The sequence below is a fragment of the Mobula hypostoma genome, chromosome 15 (genome assembly GCF_963921235.1).
Source record: "Mobula hypostoma chromosome 15, sMobHyp1.1, whole genome shotgun sequence".
Taxonomy (NCBI): Eukaryota; Metazoa; Chordata; class Chondrichthyes; order Myliobatiformes; family Myliobatidae; genus Mobula; species Mobula hypostoma.
The window spans coordinates 62,949,958-62,968,434 of NC_086111.1; the positions used below are offsets into that span (position 1 = coordinate 62,949,958).

The window sequence follows — 18,477 nt, forward strand, 5'->3', positions numbered from 1 at the left end:
GTTTGCCATTGTAAGGACACAAAGATGGGTGACCCCAGCCATTACCAATACTCTTCAGAGATTGTCTGCCTGGCGTCAGTGGTCACATAACCAGGTCTTATGATACGCACCAACTGCTCATATGACCATCCACCACTGCTCCTATGGCTTCATGTGATCCTGATTGAGGGAGTAGGGTGCTAAGCAGGTGCTAGACCAGGCCCAAGGATGACCTGCCAGGCTAATGAGGGAAGAAGCGTCTTACACCTCCTTTAGTACAGACAAATCTCCAATCCACCACCCAATGAAATATAAATGTAGTATTCATGCTCAAAATCTCCCCCACTCAAAAGTAACACAACAATTTCTGAGATCATTATAACATGCATCGTTCTGTCACTAACGCATTTCTGTATATAACATAGAGGCCATGAACTTATGCACAGATCAGAGCCTCAAATCAAATATACAGCCAAAAGATTAACGACATTTGAGCCTAAGGTATTTTACAGGTACTACTACAATTTTTTATCCGCATTTTCTTAATATATAATGGTTAACTGTCAATTCTCCGCTTGAATGGAAAGACAAAGTTGATCTTATTCCCATAAGCACAAAGATATGTATGCACAGATGCAATGTAAATCTTACCTGCTGTAGTATCATAGGAACAGAGCATCCTTAAGAACTGTTCACCATAAAACACAAATTACACACAAATTTTACAAAAATAAAGCACAATTAGAACAAAAAAGTCTATTTTAGTGCAAAATTATTCAGAGTGGTCACACCTCTCATTAGCCTGGTCCAATCGCTCCAGGTACTAAAGCGCCTCGAGCAATTGCACTTCTTACATATAAACAAGTAATTTTTTGGCACATTGATACCAGTTTTTGAGCATTTAGTAAACAATTATCTTTCTGCTTCTTTGAATGCATTTTCATGGCATTGGCATTTTTGCCTTAATAATTGGAATGTTTTCCCATTACTGCTTTTTTAACATGCTGTGCCTGACTGTTGAAGAATGGAGAGCTAAAAAACTGAAACTTGCATGGTAAAACATCTAGAGGAGAGACATATATTCAAGATTCAAGTACACTTATTATCAAAAAATGTATAAATTATAGAGCCATGAGAATTGTCTGCTTACAGGCAAGAATCCTGAAAGAACCCAATTAAAAAAAATAAATCCACACCCAACGCAGAGAGAAAGAGAAGAAAGCACAAATCATACAAACAACAGAAGTGAGCACAGCATTCCGAATCAAATTGGGTCCTTAGATCCGAATCCCCGGAGCAGCCCAGAGTAGGCCCAAAGCCTCGGTCTCAGTTCGTCATATAGCGGGGTAAATCACTGTGAATCTCGCAGACGTGAAGCACAGCAGCTGGGGCAGTCTCACAGCCTCAGCGTCACAGAGAGAGGAGTAAACATCGCGGGAGAGTAAACGAAATTGGTCCGACACTCGCCTACTCTCTCGAATGCTTGCTCAGTTCTCTTCAGTTTACGCTCAGAGCTATTCCAATGAAACTTGAAGGGAAATTGATCAGCAGAAAGTTGATTATAAAATAGATCTACTTACAATTTGTTATGTCCATGGATGAATCTCCAATCTGGTGACTCCCTCTTTAGGCACCAAGATATACAAATGTTTGTAATTCAAAAGTATAATTGAGTTACCTTTTTAGGTCATTTAGAAGTCATTGGTTCCTTGAGATCTCTGACAAATTAAGAGAACAGGAATTCAGGAAGTGCTGCCAAGTTGCTATCATCATTGGTAAATCTGAAATTGAACTTCAGAGTGTACAACACCTTTGGAGATTGGCTAGGAATACTGCACCTTATATAGTACATAGGCTCCTGTGGTTAATGCAGTTTGTAAATAAGAACATCCTCATGTTCCCTGAGAGAGATTGTCCATTGATTACTTCCGGTCATACTGATGAGGTCAATCTATAGTCACAACGGGAAAGAACAAAGGGAAAAAAGAGCAATTTTATTCAGCTGAAAGGGAATATATATATATAGAAATAAGCATTCCTATAATCAGTGGAGCAGGATGGGTTTAAATTGAATGACATATGGGGATCATAATGAACACAAGAACATCCCAAAACACGTTTATGCTCTATTGTTTCTGTTTTAGGGAAAGTCCGTTTCAGCCTATTGGCCCTGTAACCCAATCAGTCCTTCCGTCACATTAATGTCTCCAGATTCTACCACTCCCTTGGACTCTTCTAGCTATGCCAATTGCACTCAGGTTCTCAAATACCATCCTTAACACTCTTTCTCTACGTGGAGGAGTCATAGCGCAGAGATTCTTATGAGTCAATGGAATTTTCTTAAGGAGGCTTTTGGCACATCATTCTAACTTTTTTTTCTGTTGGCCTAGTAACCTCTCTCCAAATGGTATGTTCTGTGAACCTAGTGTTGAGAATGTGGATGACTTAGCTTACCTATTGTGTCTGAATGAATGTACCTTGGGCCTTAATGATGTGAAATGGCTGGCAAGAGGGCAATGATATATGTTTGCTTTTAAGACCACAAGCCATAGTAGGAGAATTAGGCCATTGGGCCATTGATGCTGCTTCAACAATCCATCATGGCTGATTTATTGTCCCTCTCAACCCCATTCTCCTGGCTTCTCCCTGTAACTGTTGATGCCCTTTCTAATCAAGAGCCTATCAATTTCCACCTTAAACGCACACAATGAAGTGGCCTCCACTGATGTCAGTGGCAATGAATTCCACAGATTCACCACCCTTTGGCTAAGAATTCCTCCACATATCTGTGTTAAAGGGGTGTCACTCTATTCTGAGGCCATGACCTCTGGTCCTGGACTCCTCCACTTTAGGAAACATCCTCTCTACTAGGCCTTTCAATACTCAATAGCTTTCCATGAGATCCCTCCTCATTCTTCTAAACTGAAGTGAGTACAGGCCCAGAGCCATTAAAACATTCCTTACTCATTACCCCTTTCGTTCCCAGAATGTACCTCCTTTGGATTCTCTCCAATGCCAATGCAAAGGGCCCAAACTGCTCACAAATCCTTATGATGAATCTGTCGCAAGGAGTCCAGGCCTTGGGAAAACTTGGAGGGCAGGAACTTAAAAGATACTTGGACAGGGATATAGATAAGAAAGATTTAGAGAAATATGGACCAAATGAGTGTAAATGGAACTAGTTTAGATGGGAATTTTGGTTAGCACGGACCAGTTGTGTTGAAGGACACATGCAGTATGACGCTATGACTCTGACATAAGAAATGAAAACCGAAGTGGACAATTAGGCTTCTGCCATTCAACGTGATGGCCTGTCAAAGTCCAGCCCTACGTCCCTGTTGTGAGAGGTGGAAATGTGTAAGGCTGGCCAACCAGGCTCTGATGAAGCTGTATAGGCCAATCCCCTGTGCAGTGAATACGATGGATTGCAGAGGCATTGATGAACTCCATCCTTACCATCGATTTCAGAGGACAATGCGGAGGAGAGGTCATCAATGGCCTATTCTCCACTGGGAGCTAAGAGCCCAAGTTAGCCAGTAAGTATTCAATGTGACTGATCCTTGAGCTAAACCCATATACCTTAAATCTCTTAACACCTAACAAAGTACCATTGCTCCTGATCTAGACCATATGCAACATTCATGTTGCTGATTTATTAGACTTGTTTCAGTGCCCAGTCAGTGCGTAGCACACTGTACAGCTGCTTAACAGCTCCGCTGGAGGCCCAGTTTCACATCGGGACGGTCCTGTTTAAAGCTAGCTGCATCGCTTCCTGAAAGGCAGGCACTGTGACTGCAGCAGATATTGACTTGGCTTCTACACCTGAAGCTAGTCAGAGAAATATTCAGCCTTGGCTCGGGAATACTGTTCCCAACGTTCCAACCTTCACAAAGGTTAGGGGTGGTTTGCTGTAGACGATGGAAGGAGGACAAATATTCTGTTTCCCTCGGGTCTAGAGAAGAGGAGGGGCGGGACAAAGGCAGCTGAAGTCAGCAGTCAAGCTCTGGGTGCCCGAATGCAATGCCACATTAAATTTAGTGAACTCATACAAAGTCAGCCAATGCATTTCCCAAAACTAAAGCCACCAACAGCAAGACAATTCACCAATATGGCTTCACGAAGAGGCATTGGCCTAGAATGAAGTCCTGGACCATTGATCCAGAGGTGTGAGTTCAACTGCCACCACGTCAGCTCGGAAATTAAAATTCAAGTTATTAGATAAATGTGAAATTGGAAAAATTTATAGTTTCAGTAACCATCACCATGGAGCTGTTGTACTGTCATAATAATCCTTTAGATCACTAAGGTCCTTTGGGAGTTGACATTTGGGAGCCTACAGAGAAATCATCACCCTGACACACGAGTGTCAAGAAAACAACCTCTCCCTCAGTGTTGCAAAAACAAAAGAGCTGGTTGTGGACTACAGGAGGAATAGAGACAGACTAACACCTATTGACATCAATAGATCTGGGGTTGAGAGGGTGAACAGCTTCAAGTTCCCTGTACACATCACCGAGGACCTCACTTGGTCTGTACATACTAGCTGTGTGGTGAAAAAAGCACAACAGCGCAACTTTCACCTCAGACAATTGAAGAAGTTCGGCATGAGTTCCTAAATCCTAAGGACTTTCTACAGGGGCACAATTGAGAGCATCCTGACTGGCTGCATCACTGCCTGGTATGGGGACTGTACTTCCCTCAATCACAGGACTCTGCAGAGAGTGGTCTGGACAGCCCAGTGCATCTGTGGATGTGAACTTTCCACTATTCAGGACATTTACAGAGACAGCTGCATAAAAAGGGCCCAAAGGATCATTGGAGTCCTGAGTCACCCCAACTACCTCATGTTCCAGGTGCTACCATCCGGGAAACGGTACCCTAGCATTAAAGCCAGGATCAACAGGCTCCAGGACAGCTTCTTCCACCAGGCCATCAGGCTGATTAATTCACACTGCCACTATTGTACTTCTAAGCTATATTGACTGTTCTGTTGTATATCTTACTGTACAGACTATTTATTACAAATTATTATAACTTGCACATTGCACATTCGGACAGAGACATAACGTAAAGATTTTTACTCCTCTTGTATGTGAAGGATGTAAGAAATAAAGTCGATTCAATTCAATTCAGTTCAATTACCAATCCTTACACATTCTGCTCTGTATATGATCTGCCACTTCTGTTGACTCTTAGCTGTCTCTCCCACTCAGGGACAATTCAATGTCAGACCTGACAACAATATTCCCATCCTGTGAACTCATTTAAAAATTGAACAGGAGAGTATGACTCAGCAAAGTGATTACAGTTCTCTTGCAGGGCAAAGTGATGTATTGTCATTGATAGCAACAGCTAACCACTGGTGACGCCCATATGACTGCAATAACCATAGTGGGCTTTGGTGAGGATTCGGACCTATTGACCTTGGTACTCTACTCAATCCTTTCCCTAGGTCCACCAAAGTCCAGCATCAAGCACATCCCCATTCCATTCTCAGTTATTCTTGCCTCAGGATCACTGCGGGCTAGCTCTGCTGATGTATGTCATACTTAAATCTTAGAAAGGGTGTGCTGAAACCAGAGAGGCTTCAAAGGAGGTTCGCGAAAATGATTTCAGGATTGATTGGCTAGTCATATGAAGAACGTTTGATGGCTCTGGGCCTGTACTCACTGGAATTTTGAAGAATGAAGGGTAACTACATTGGACCCTATCGAACGGTGAAAGGCCTTGATAGAGAGGACGTGGAGAGGATGATTCCTGTTCTGGGAAAGTATAAGACTAGAGGGCAGCCTCAGAATATAGGGGCATCTTTTTAGGACAGAGATGACGAGGAAGTTCTTTAGCCAGAGAGTGGCGAATTTGTGGAATTCCTTACCAAAGGCAACTGTGGAGGTCAAGTCTTTATGTATACTTAAGGCAGAGGTTGATAGATTCTTGATTGCTCGGGGCATGAAGGATACAGGGAGAAGGCAGACGATTGAGGCTGAGTGAAAAATTGGATCAGCCATGGTGAAATGATGCAGCAGAATCGATGGGCCAAATGGCCTAATTCAGCTCGTATATCTTATGGTCTTACTATGGTCTATAAATGCTTGATACCATAAGACCATAAAATCATAAGGCATCGGAGCAGAATGATGTCATTCTGCCCATCGGTACTGCTCTGTCATTCCATCATGGCTGATTTATTATCCATCTCAATGCCATTCTTCTGCTATTGACATTAGTACTAATCAAGAGCCACTCTGAATTGACGCAGTAGGGTCCAGGCCCCACAGTGTATCAAAGCAACAAAACCCAATGTTTGGACAATGATTTAGCCACCGGGCCAGATTGTAAAGGTCAGGGTGTCGAGGCTAGAGCCCGGAGTCGAGCCGATTCACCTTACTGCTCCACGACATCTACTCAGCTCTGCACCGAACTAAGGGTTCGTGGGCAAACTCTTTGTGGACTTCAATTCAGAAAACTATTTGCTTATGTTTAATGCTTGCATGATTTGCACGTAGAGTGTTTGATGATCTTCTTTCTTAATGTTTTTGTTAGGATTTCTTTGTTTCGTGACTACCTGTTAGATGACAAATCTTAAAGTTGTATAGTGTATACATACTATGATAATAAATGTACTTTGAATTTTGAACTTAAACTTTGAAGAGCCTATCAACCTCCACTAAATGTGGTGATGGGTGTCAGGTGCTGAGAATAATGCAGTACCCTACCTATATCTGCTTGATCCTTTAAATAATGCTTACTTTGACGATTAGAGTTCGAAAAACTTGTATTATCCCATCAAAGAATTGGGTCAATGTGCTTAAAATTTTGTCAGAAATTACATTTAGGTTTACGTTGATATTAATATCACTTGAGAACATTAGATGCCAGATAAGCACCACTGGGCTCAGATAGACCAACTTCATTAACAGCTGGTATTGAGTGTGTGCACAATTGGTTAATGCTGCATAAACACAAGATTTGTCTGCACAGAAATGTGTTTTTGGGCTCTGTGTAGATAAATTTCAGGGCCAAAGATATGTAAGACTTCAGTAAAATTATGGAACTCTAGTAAGTATCAACCCTTTGCGCAATTTAGAAACATCAATGAAATCGATTAGCAGTTGTTTGCAAGTAGTTTGTCAATCTCATTCAAGGCCCCGGCGAGGGTGTTGTGCTGCCTTCAGGCAGCCGGGTGTTTGGTCAGCTGGTCACAGTTAACAATGGGAGTTAGTGGTTGGTCATCCTGACATCATATCAACACTACTCTCTATTTAATCTCATCATTTGCCTGCTTGTCATACTTCTGGTTTGCTTGAGCACCCTCAGTAAACAGTAGCCAGGCAAGATTGAAATGGTTGGGGTCGGAGACGGGCCGGTTCTGCTCTTTACTCTGCGGCGTTTGCTCAACTCTGTGCTGGACTGAGGCTGTGGCCTGCAACTAGTGGACATCTGGATCAGCTGCTCTGATGCCCGGTGTTGTGAACGTCAGTTCTGAATGCTGCTTGCTCGCTTTTATCGTTTGCATGATTTGTGTCTTTTCTCTCTCTTCACACTGCGTGTTTGACAGCCTACTTTTGTTTTTAATACGTTCTTTTGGGTTTGTTTCGTGGCTGCCTGTTAGGAGATGAATCCCAAGTATAAAGTGTACATGTCTGTCTGTCTGTCTAGGTACCATATCCGATGCAGACGTTGGTGACCATGGTTTTCCATATAGATCTATCCCTCGTTTTTTGGATGACTTCCATTTCCTCGATGTGTAGCCAACTGGCTAGGCTTTTGATGTACATAAGCCGAGGTCTTCCTCTAGGTTTACTCCCCTCCATCTTTCCAGAGAGTATGAGTTTTTCTAGTTCATCTTTCTGCATGATGTGTACTAGGAATCTGAGTTGTCTTTCTCTTATTGTTGGTATGAGTGATTGAACTGCTTGGGCTCTTCTGAGAACTTCTTCATTTGATGTGTGTGTGGTCCATGATATTTTTAACATTCTCCTGTAGAACCATAATTCAGCTGCTTCTAGTCTCTTTTCCATTGCTGGAGAAATGGTCCAGCATTCACTTCCATAAGTCAGGATAGAACAAATGTAGCACTGCAGTATTCTGTTTTTAGTGTACGTGCTCATCTTTCTGTCTGCTAATATGGTCTTCATTTTTTGGAAAGCTTCTTTCGCCATTGCTATTCTGTATTTGATATCTGTGTCGCACCTGCCATCACTTGTTATTACGCTGCCAAGATATCTGAACTTGTTGACTTGTTTGATGTTTGATCTTGATCACGCATTGTGGGATGTTTGTCTTTCTGGAGATGACCATGCTTTCTGTCTTCTTGGTGTTGATTGAGAGGCCTCTGCGATTACTCTCTGCTGCCACTATAGTGAGTAGTTCTTGAAGTTTTGTTTCTGAGTCAGCTATTAGTACAATGTCATCAGCATATCTGATGTACATACAAAGTGCACATACTTCGATAATAAAATGTACTTTGCACTTTGGGCTTAATGAACTTTTTGAACTTCATAACTCAGCCCTTAAGTGTGCATGTAACTGAATACGTAGATTGCCAAACTGAGTTCACTTTGTATTCATAGTAGTCAACCATGGGCAGCACACAGATGAACCTTGAGGCAAAGAATCTCCACAGAGTGCATGAGACAAAACCCCAATGACTGTTGAAATAAGCAGGGGAACGCTTACCTTAAAGCTCTCCAGCTTTTTGTTAAACACAGGACTGTAAATCACACTAAACAACATCTAAATAAGTGGAGAAACATATCACAGAGTAAGTGTAGCCAAGCTTTTCTTGGCAAGCCATATTGGAGCCTCTTCATTAAGTTTAATGAGATTTGGTCAATTTTTGTCGCGTCCCTGTGAGCTGTCTTGGGTCATATTAGTATACCAAAGAAGCTGCATTATGCCAGGTTTTGTTATTTGTATTAAAAAGAAACAGTTTTGACATTTTGTGCTTTCCGGTTTCTTTCTTGATCAAAAATTCTTTACTGCCATTTCATTGCTTGGCCCTAATCTGAGCTGAAATGTAGTTACAGAGAAGGGTGATGAAGTGATGGTTAGCAAACCCAGACTTCCAGATTTTTCCTAATGCCCTGGGGTTATCATTCCAGGAATGATACAACCTTTTTTTCTCTCTAGGATTCCACAATAAGATCTGAGCCCCATTGGAGAAATGAACTGTCTATTGGCCAGAGAATGTTCGTAAAATTCTACAGACTAGAAGTAATTTTAGGGGTGATGCTGAGGACTAGTGGTAAGGAAAGCAGAGATCATGGAGGCTATTGAGGAATCAAGGGTGAATGCAATGTATGCGATGAGCAGAGAAGCCAGCAAAAACCAGCCAGCATGGAATAAAGCCTTACAAGAGACTCGGGATCTGAAATTTATGGGTGTTCCACAGATGTAGTCAGGATTGATTGATTGATCATTAGTGGTGATCATAGCAAATGAATAAGAAAACATACAAACAGAATTCAGCCATTCAGCACTTTGGGCCAGTTCCACCATTCAATATGATCATGGGTGATTTGCTTCAGGCCACATCTGCTCTCCTTTCCCAGTTCCTCTGGGCTCTCCGTGCCCCAACCTTTCAAAGGTGTGTGTTCTTCCTCTCTGAATATTCTCAATACCTTACCATTGAAAACCCATAGGAATGTACAATTCCAGAGATTCTAGACGAAACTGACCGATTGCAAAGGAGATGTGGTCAGTGATCCCACCGAAGAGAGGGGATGAGTTTGGATCAAGCTTTCTGCATGTGTTGTTGATCATGGAAAGGTCAGAAAGTCAGGGTGCCAGTGTGCTCACAGGGCAAATAGGGGGTGAACTGGTGCAGCAAGAATTTGTTATTTGGGCTTGGAGGAAATACTCCATCCATATCTATCAAATATGTCAGTAAAACTATTTTTCTTCAATCCAGCCCTCTTTGGCTCCTTGCCACTCTAACTGTGAAAACTAAGGCAACAAAAGTGAAAAAACAATATAATTGGACCTATGAAGGCAAAAATTCTCAAAGTATCCTAAGTTTCTGAAATTGATCTCACATTCCTTGCCCCATCTCTGGAAACTGGAAGGAATAGGGCAGTCTGGGTTCAGTATATCTTTTCATTTTTGCTTCTCATCCCAAACAAGCCCTTCAGGGGTTAAATAATCAAAGTACATGTATGTCACCATATACAAGCTTGAGATTCATTGTCTTGCAGGCATACTTAGCAAATCTATAGACTAGTAACAATACCAGAATTAATAAAAGGATGCATGATCTGCTCATCTGGATTGCAAAAGACAATAAAATATGCAAATACAAAAAGAAATAAATAATAATAATGATAAATAAATTAGCAATAAATATCGAGGGCATGAGATGTCGAGTCCTTGCAGGTGAGTACGTAGGTTGTGGGATCATTTCAATGTCACAGCAAGTGAGGTTGGGTGCAGTTATCCCACTTGGGAGCAAGACCCTGATGATTCAAGGGTAGTAACTGTTCCTGAACCTAATGATGTGGGTCCTGAGGCTCCTGTACCTCCTTCCTGAAGGTAGCAGTAAGAAGAGAGCATGGCCTGGGTGGTGGAGGTCCCTGATGATGGATGTTACTTTCCTGCACTGTTTCATGTAGATGTGCTCAATGTTCACCCTTGCTGAATGGGCCATATCCACTACTTTTTGAAGTTTTTTACCCTCTCTTCCCCAACCCTACCTCATCAAAATCTTTATGACTTTTGAACTAGTGCAGTAACCTCACCCCAAAATATAATGTGTTTTCAACGAGAAGGAAAATGGTAGGGTATTGAGACTATTCAGAGAGGAAGATCATCACATCTGGAGTTTCTCCGGTTAGTGGACGATTTCCCTCCACGCCTCTCTGACGTAGTGGGGAACCGCGTACAAGGCAAGTTACATCAGTGGTTTGCCATCGCCTTCTGCCGGGTGAGATCACCAGCTCGTAACCCAGCACGTATTGAAACATTGAAACATACTGTGAAATGTGTTGTTTGTGCCTAATCAAATCAGCAAAGATTGTACTGGGCACTTGAGGGCTGAAAGTGATAATGGATTTGTAATCTCTTAATTTGGACATCTTTAGAACAAGAGGTATGGAATAAATGTTTCATAGTCCGAAAAAGGAAGGTGAATAGAACTTTAGAAAATGAAAAAAGTTCTTCACCTGAAAGATAAAGAATCTCTCAAGGAAAATCTATAGTTGACCCTTGCCAGAAAAATACTGTGAGATAGCAGAGAAGACTTGCTTCTGAGAATTTCCAAGTTTTCCATAGATTTCTACTTTGTCCCAGGAAGGGAATCAATTGGGATAGGTAGGAAGTCTGTGGGAAGAGAGGGTATGGAGAAAACGTTATTGGAGGTGAGAGGCTTGTTGAGCAGGGGTTAAACTATCTGAAATAGAAGAGGTAACCACCTACGGTTTTCCCTTAACCTGAAGGTATAAAAATAATAGATGGTTTTAGATACAAACAATCTGTAACACATACAACTTCCTGCCAAAAGGTCTCGGCCTGAAACGTCAACTGCACCTTTTTCCCATAGATGCTGCCTGGCCTGCTAAGTTCCTCCAGTATTTTGGACGGTTTTAGATGCATCAATTTCGGATTGCATTTGCAGAGACTGACCATCACAACGTTTAAAATTTATTATAGAGGACTGAGTCATTTCAGAATTAACATTCAAGGCTTAGGGAAAGGCGATCCACTTCACAGCATTTGAAATGTGATCGGAGTGCAAGTGGGACCAGGGTGGAGACAGCAAACTCAGCACTAGCCTTCCTGAGGAACACGTAATTCCTCTCTAGAGCTGTGTCATTTCCTAAAGGGAGATAGAGCTGCCTAATAGCTGCAGATCCATTTTTTGATTTTAGTATTCAATTAGGTTTCAAGGCAAAGTCAAGTCAAATTATATTTATTATCAAAGTGTGTGTACTTTATACAACCTTGAGACTCGTCTCCATACAGGCAGCTATTAAACAAAGAAATCCAATAGAACACATTAAAACAAAAGACCGTCAAACACCCAATGTGCAGAGAGAAAAAAAAGAAAGAAAAAAAGTGCAAACAATAAAAATAAGCAAATAACATTCAGAACTGAAGTTCACAAAAGTGAGTTCACACTGTGATAGTTGCAGACCACAGTGAGAGTTCGGCGCAGAGATGGGTAATCCTCGCGGAGCAGCGATTTGAACCGGCCCCGACACCCTATCCTTTTCAATCTGGCCTGGTGCTTAAATCATTCAGACCTTGCTTTCAGACCTGGACCTTGTCAATTTGATACGTTCCTGGGCCGGTGCCCTGCCACCTCAATTCAGCCAGTAACCAACTTTTCCAATTCAACCTGGCGCAGAAATTGATCAAACCTTGGGTTTTTCCTCACTCTCAGGCCCAGGTCCGGGCCCTGCCACCTCAACTAAGCATTGCCTCCGCCCTCTTCACCTCAGTTCTGCTGAATCAAATTGCCTCCACGTTCGCTCCAGGAATGGCCAAACATTTGCTCATTCCCCCACTCTCCGGCCCAGCTATCACCATCTTGATTCAGCCAGTACACACCACACCGTAGCCGTCCTGCACCTTTGAAACTTCGTTTCTCTCTGCAAAAATGCCAAGTTGTACAGGCGGCTCACAAGCTCAACTCCAACTGGGAAGTTACAGTCTATTGTTTGCAATGATCATTTAGCAGAAGAAGTGTGATTCAAATGAAGTATTTAATTGTTTTCTTTGTTTTATTTGCCATCAGCATGCAGACACCAAGCTTCACCAGCGCCATCTTAAACAGGTTTAATTCTTTTGTTAGAGGTACCAAAAAAGAATTGGTTTTACAACATACACTTACTGCTTCATTTGTAATCTTCTGGTACTTCCTGTCCATTTTTAGATATGGTATTGTAACATAGACATGGCATAAATGCACAGAACTTAATATTTTTAAAACTTATATACATAGACACACTGCTTGTATCTAAAGTGACACCAGGTGATCTGTGCATGAAGTGAGAAAATGATAAAGTAGTGGTGGTGGGGTGGGTTTATGGTGGAGGTGTTGATCAGCCTGACAGCTTGGGGGAAGTAACTGTTTTTCAGTCTGGTGGCCCTGGCGTGGATACTGTGTAGCCTCCTCCCTGATGGAGTAGGACAGTCTTTTTTTTTCTCTTTCTTTTTGTACTTGTACAGTTCGTTGCCTACCGCACACTGGTTGTCTGTCCTGGGGGTGCGGACTTTCATTGATTCCATTACGATTATTTGAATTATTGCGTATGCCCCCAAGAAAATGAATCTCAGGGCTGTATATGGTGACACAGATGTACTTTGATAATAAATTTGCTCTGAAGTTTGGACTTTTGAGCCGGGTGGGTTGGAATCATTTATGACATTGCAGGCCTTTTTCCTGCACCTATCTGTATATGTGTCCGTGACGGCAGGTAGGCTGGTGCTAATATTGCAGCGATACCATTAGTGGTATCCCTCCAGTGTCTGCTGATGCCAACTGTAAATAGTTCATGTCCCTAAGATGTTCAGGAGAGTGTAGATACTGCTGCCCAGTAGTGCATGAGCTGAGTACCGACATATGTTTGAATACCACAATGGTAGCTGGGTTCTTTTAATTCAAGTCATCTACTGATTAGTACCAGCAATTTAAAATTAGATAAAGCTGCAGATGCTGGAAAGCTGAAGAAGTGTCATTAGCCTGAACCATTAGCTCTGTTTCTCTTTCCACAGATATTACCTGGTCAGTTGGGTGTTTCCGGTATTGTTTTACTTTTGCTTTAGTAGCAGTAATTATGGTCATGAAATGATCGGATTGTCATAAAAAAACCATCTGGTTCACTAAAGTGAAGTTTTTTTTATTTATTAGGAAATGCAGCACATACATCTTTGGAATGTCGAAGAAATTGATGGCATTGCAAGTGACGTCCATGTTACATCCATGGAGAAACACAATTTGAAAAATGCATGTTCAAGAGACTTCAGTAAAGAGAAGCAATCTTAAATACTTTATACTTTATTGTCGCCAAACAATTGGTACTAGAACGTACAATCATCACAGCGATATTTGATTCTGCGCTTCACACTCCCTGGATTACAAATATTAAATACTAAAAATATTAAAAATAGTTAAAATAAGTAAATATTAAAAATTTAAATTACAAATCATAAATAGAAAATAGAAAAATGGGAAGTAAAGTAGTGTCAAAAAAAAACCGAGAGGCAGATCCGGATATTTGGAGGGTACGGCCCAGATCCGGGTCAGAATCCGTTCAGCAGTCTTATCACAGTTGGAAAGAAGCTGTTCCCAAATCTGGCCGTACGAGTCTTCAAGCTCCTGAGCCTTCTCCCAGAGGGAAGAGGGATGAAAAGTGTGTTGGCTGGGTGGGTTGTGTCCTTGATTATCCTGGCAGCACTGCTCCGACAGCGTGCAGTGTAAAGTGAGTCCACGGATGGAAAATATACCACTGGCTTTCATGCTTTTCAATAATTGTCTGAAACACACCAGTAGCAATTGCATTATCTCTAGTTTTCCGTGATCCGGTGGCCTTTTATGAAAATCTTGTAGCCAAAATCAAAGTATTTTCAATTTGGTTACCATGAGCCCAAAGTTTCTGAACATGGTACTAAAAATGATGGAAATGCCAGACAACATTCAGATGTAGAATTATTTATTTTGTTTAGTTAGATATTGAGATAAAGCACAGAGTAGGCCCTATTGCCCTTCAAGGCATACCACCCAGCAATTCCCAGTTTAACCCTTGCCTAATCACAGGATAATTTACAATGACCCAATTAGCCTACCAACCAGTTTGTCTTTGGACTGTGAGAGGAAACTGGAGCACTCAGAGGAAACCCACACATTCATGAGGAGAACATACAAACTCCTTGCAGGCAGTGGCGGGAATTGACCCCAGGTTGCTGATATGGTAAGGTATTGTGACAACCACTACACTGACATGTCGCCCATTCGACGGGATTCATTCTCACTTTCAATACATGGTTAATTTTGCCCAGTGATACAAGACCACAGAGCAATATTTCACCATTGGCATTGAGTTGCAATTATTTTTCAACTTTTATTATAGATTGGAAAATGATTGGATATGTAATTTAATGGAAAGAACTTTTATAACTATCTGTTCTTGGTGAGAAGTCTCTTAGTCAGTCCACAATGAGTCTACATAAACAGCAAGTACACAGATGATTGAAAATCACTTTGAAAATGACATTTAGGGTTCTTGTGGAATGTATAAATCAGAAACTGACTTCCTTTAGATCAGTGTCATTTAAAATTTGCTCTGATCTTGAAATAGAGTCACATATCTTTTCACTCACACTGGATGTATTACAAGAAAACAAATATACGGTTGATGGATCAAAAGGCCTATTGATTACTGGGCAAAAATGCAAGGCAATCAACTTTAGGAAGACTTCCTGAATGACACATAGCAAGCACATTCCCTAACTAAAGATGGCGATGACAAGGAACACTTAAAACCCACACTAGGACTGTTCTAAAAATATTATTCATCACACTAGTGCACAAGTGATTTAATATTCATCACTTTTAGAGGATGAAAATGAAGCAGAAAAATATATTCCTACTCAGTGTAAATATCAAGCTCCCCTGTGAATTTCCAGCTTGATCTTGCTATCAAATGCTGAGTAACAAACTCTAAGTACTTTAAATTAGAAGTATGCATGGCATCATGAAGGATCCCACCCACCCTGCTCATGGACTGTTTGTCTCACTCCCTTCGGGGAGAAGGCTACAGAGCATTCACACCAGGACCTCCAGACTCAAAATCTGTTACTTTTCACGAGCAGTAAGGCTGATCAACACCTCCACCCAGTAATCCAGCCTTCCACAGCCCCCACCACCACTACGCCACTACTTTGTCATTTCCTGCCAGTCACCTTGTGTACAGACTGTCCTGTGCCTGGCATCACTTTATGAACATACAAACAATCAGAATTGGAATCGGTTTTAATATTACCAGCATTTGTCATGAAATTTGCTGACTTTGCGGCAACGGTACAATGCAATGCAATGCAAAATGATAGCGAGATAAAAGCTATGACTTACAGTAAGTATATATGTATAGTTCAATAAATAGTGCAAACAATTTAAATAAGTAATGAGGTAGTGTTCATGGGCTCAATGTCCATTCAGAAATCAGATGGCAAAGGGGAAGAGGCTGTTCCTGAAATGTTGAGTGTGTGCCTTCAGGCTTCTTTACCTCCTTCCTGATGGTGGCAAAGAGAACAAGGCATGTCCTAGGTAATGGAGGTCCTTAATGATGGATGCCACCTTTTTGGGACACTGCTCCTGGATCCTATGGAGGCTAGTGCCCGTGATGGAGCTGACTAAGTTTACAACCCTCTGCAGCTTTTTTTAATCCTGTGCAGTAGCCACCTCCACTCCCCGCCCCCCAGAGCAAACAATAATGCAACCAATTAGAATGCTCTCCATGGTACATATGTAGAAATTTGTGAGACAATCTGTGTATAAACTATCTTATGCAATTATATTTATTGTGTTATTTTATTATTGTGTTATTTACCTTACTGTGTTTTTCTTTTGATCTGGAGTAACAATTATTTTGTTCCCCTATGCACTTGTCTACTGGGAATGACAGTAAACTATTTTGAATATTCATGACAGCTATGCTGGGTGCAGTCTTAGTAATGCAATAACTTGGGGTTTGCTCTGGCTCAACCGCACACAGCACTATAGTACACAAAACTTCATTATCTTAGCTCAGGATGAATGCAGGAACACACTGAATCCTGTGAAATCAGCAGTTGATAGACATGGTCATTTACTGCCATCAAGTCCTGGTGCAATATAACCTCAGCTTAGAAGTGTCCATCTTGAAATGAGTTTTGATATTTGTGCAACAAAACTTGGGAGATGGTTCTATGTAGATACACTGCATGGTAACAGGTCCTTCCAGCTCGCGAGCCCGCACGACGCAATTACACCCATGTGACCAGTTAGCCTCCTAACCTGTACGTCTTTGGAATGTGGTCACATGGAGAACATACAAACTTTTTACAGACAGTGGCAGGAAATTGAACACATGTCCCTGGCACTCTGTGTAACAGTATCAGGCTGCTGTGCCTCTCCAACCTAGTTCTGAAATTTGAATTTATTTAAATCTTACATCCGTCCCGCAACATGAGGGAGTAAAAATCTTTGTGTTATGGCTCTGTTACAATGTACAGACATGTGAACTTTTAAGTCTAATAGCTTGTAGAAAGAAGCTGTCCTGTAGCCTGTTGGTTCTGGCTTTAATGCTGCGGTACCACTTGCCAGATGGAAGCAGCTGAAGCAGTTATGGTTGGGGTGACTGGTGTCCCTGATGATCTTCCAGGCCTTCTTTACGCACTCGCTGCTGTAAATGTCCTCAGTGGAGGGAAGTTCACGTCCACAGAAGCACTGGGCTGTCCATACCCCTCTTGGCAGTGCCCAACAATCAAGGTTGATGCAGTTCCCATAAGAGGCAGTGATAAAGCCAGTCAGGATGCTCTCAATGGTGACCCTGTAGAAGGCCTTGAGGTTTTGGGGTCTCATGCCGAACTTCTTCAGTCACCTGAGGCGGAAGAGACACTGTTGTGCTTTTTTTTTTGCCACACAGCTGGTGTGAACCGTCCAGGTGAGTACAGTCCTGATGAAGGGTCTGAGCCCAAAACGTCAGCCACTTACTTTTTTCCCATACATGTTGCCTGGTCTGCTGAGTTCCTCAGGCATTTCGTGTGTGTTGTCTAAAATCTAAAGTTTACTGACCAACTTGGTGGAGTTAATTTGTCTGTGAAGGCTCTCAGTCATCCAGGTCATTGTATATCAAGCAGTAGTAAATCAAGGCAACTGGACTTGCTGTGTTGTCTGGACTTGCTGTGTTTCACCACTCACCTGAGAGGCTTCTTCAATATACAATGACTAGGATGACTGAGGACCTTCGTAGACATAGTGCTATGCACTTTGGGGAGAACACCCTCAAAATGGAACTGAAGAAGCCTCTCAGATGAGGGGTGAAATGTCTTCTAGACAGCACAGTGAATCCATTTGCCTTGATTTACTACTGCTTGATATTTGGTGGAGCTAAGTCTTTCTAACGATGGGCTCCAAAATAGATCACAATTGTTGGAAATCTGGAGCAACACATGAGAAAAAAGTGCTGGAGGAATGCAGGAAGCATCTAGAGTATAAAAGGAAATGAACAGCCAATGTTTCGGGCTGAGACCCTTCATCAGGACAGGAAAGGCTGAGGACAGAAGCCAGAATAAAAGAGTGTGTGGGGGTGGGGAGCTGGAAGAATATGTAGAACGAACAGACCAGAGAAGCACTAAAACTAAAGTGTTGATATGTTGTAATGGATAAGGGATATAAGAGAACCAGTGGGAGTGATATTGGAAATGGCCAAGGTCACAACACAGGCAGGTGCACATTTGCTGTCCTCTATGTGACATCGTCGATGAAGAGTTTTGACTGAATATCAGATCATATTTGTA

General features: G+C 41.8%; 1 long non-coding RNA gene across 2 annotated transcripts in view; it reads left to right on the forward strand.

The window, feature by feature from the left end:
• Window positions 1-16,561, forward strand: part of LOC134357120 (uncharacterized) — a 41,192-nt gene extending 24,631 nt beyond the window's left edge. For both annotated transcript variants that reach the window (XR_010020516.1, XR_010020515.1), the window contains exon 3: window positions 13,829-16,561. This is a non-coding gene — a long non-coding RNA (uncharacterized LOC134357120). The remainder of the gene's footprint in view (window positions 1-13,828) is intronic.
• Window positions 16,562-18,477: the final 1,916 nt, after the last annotated feature.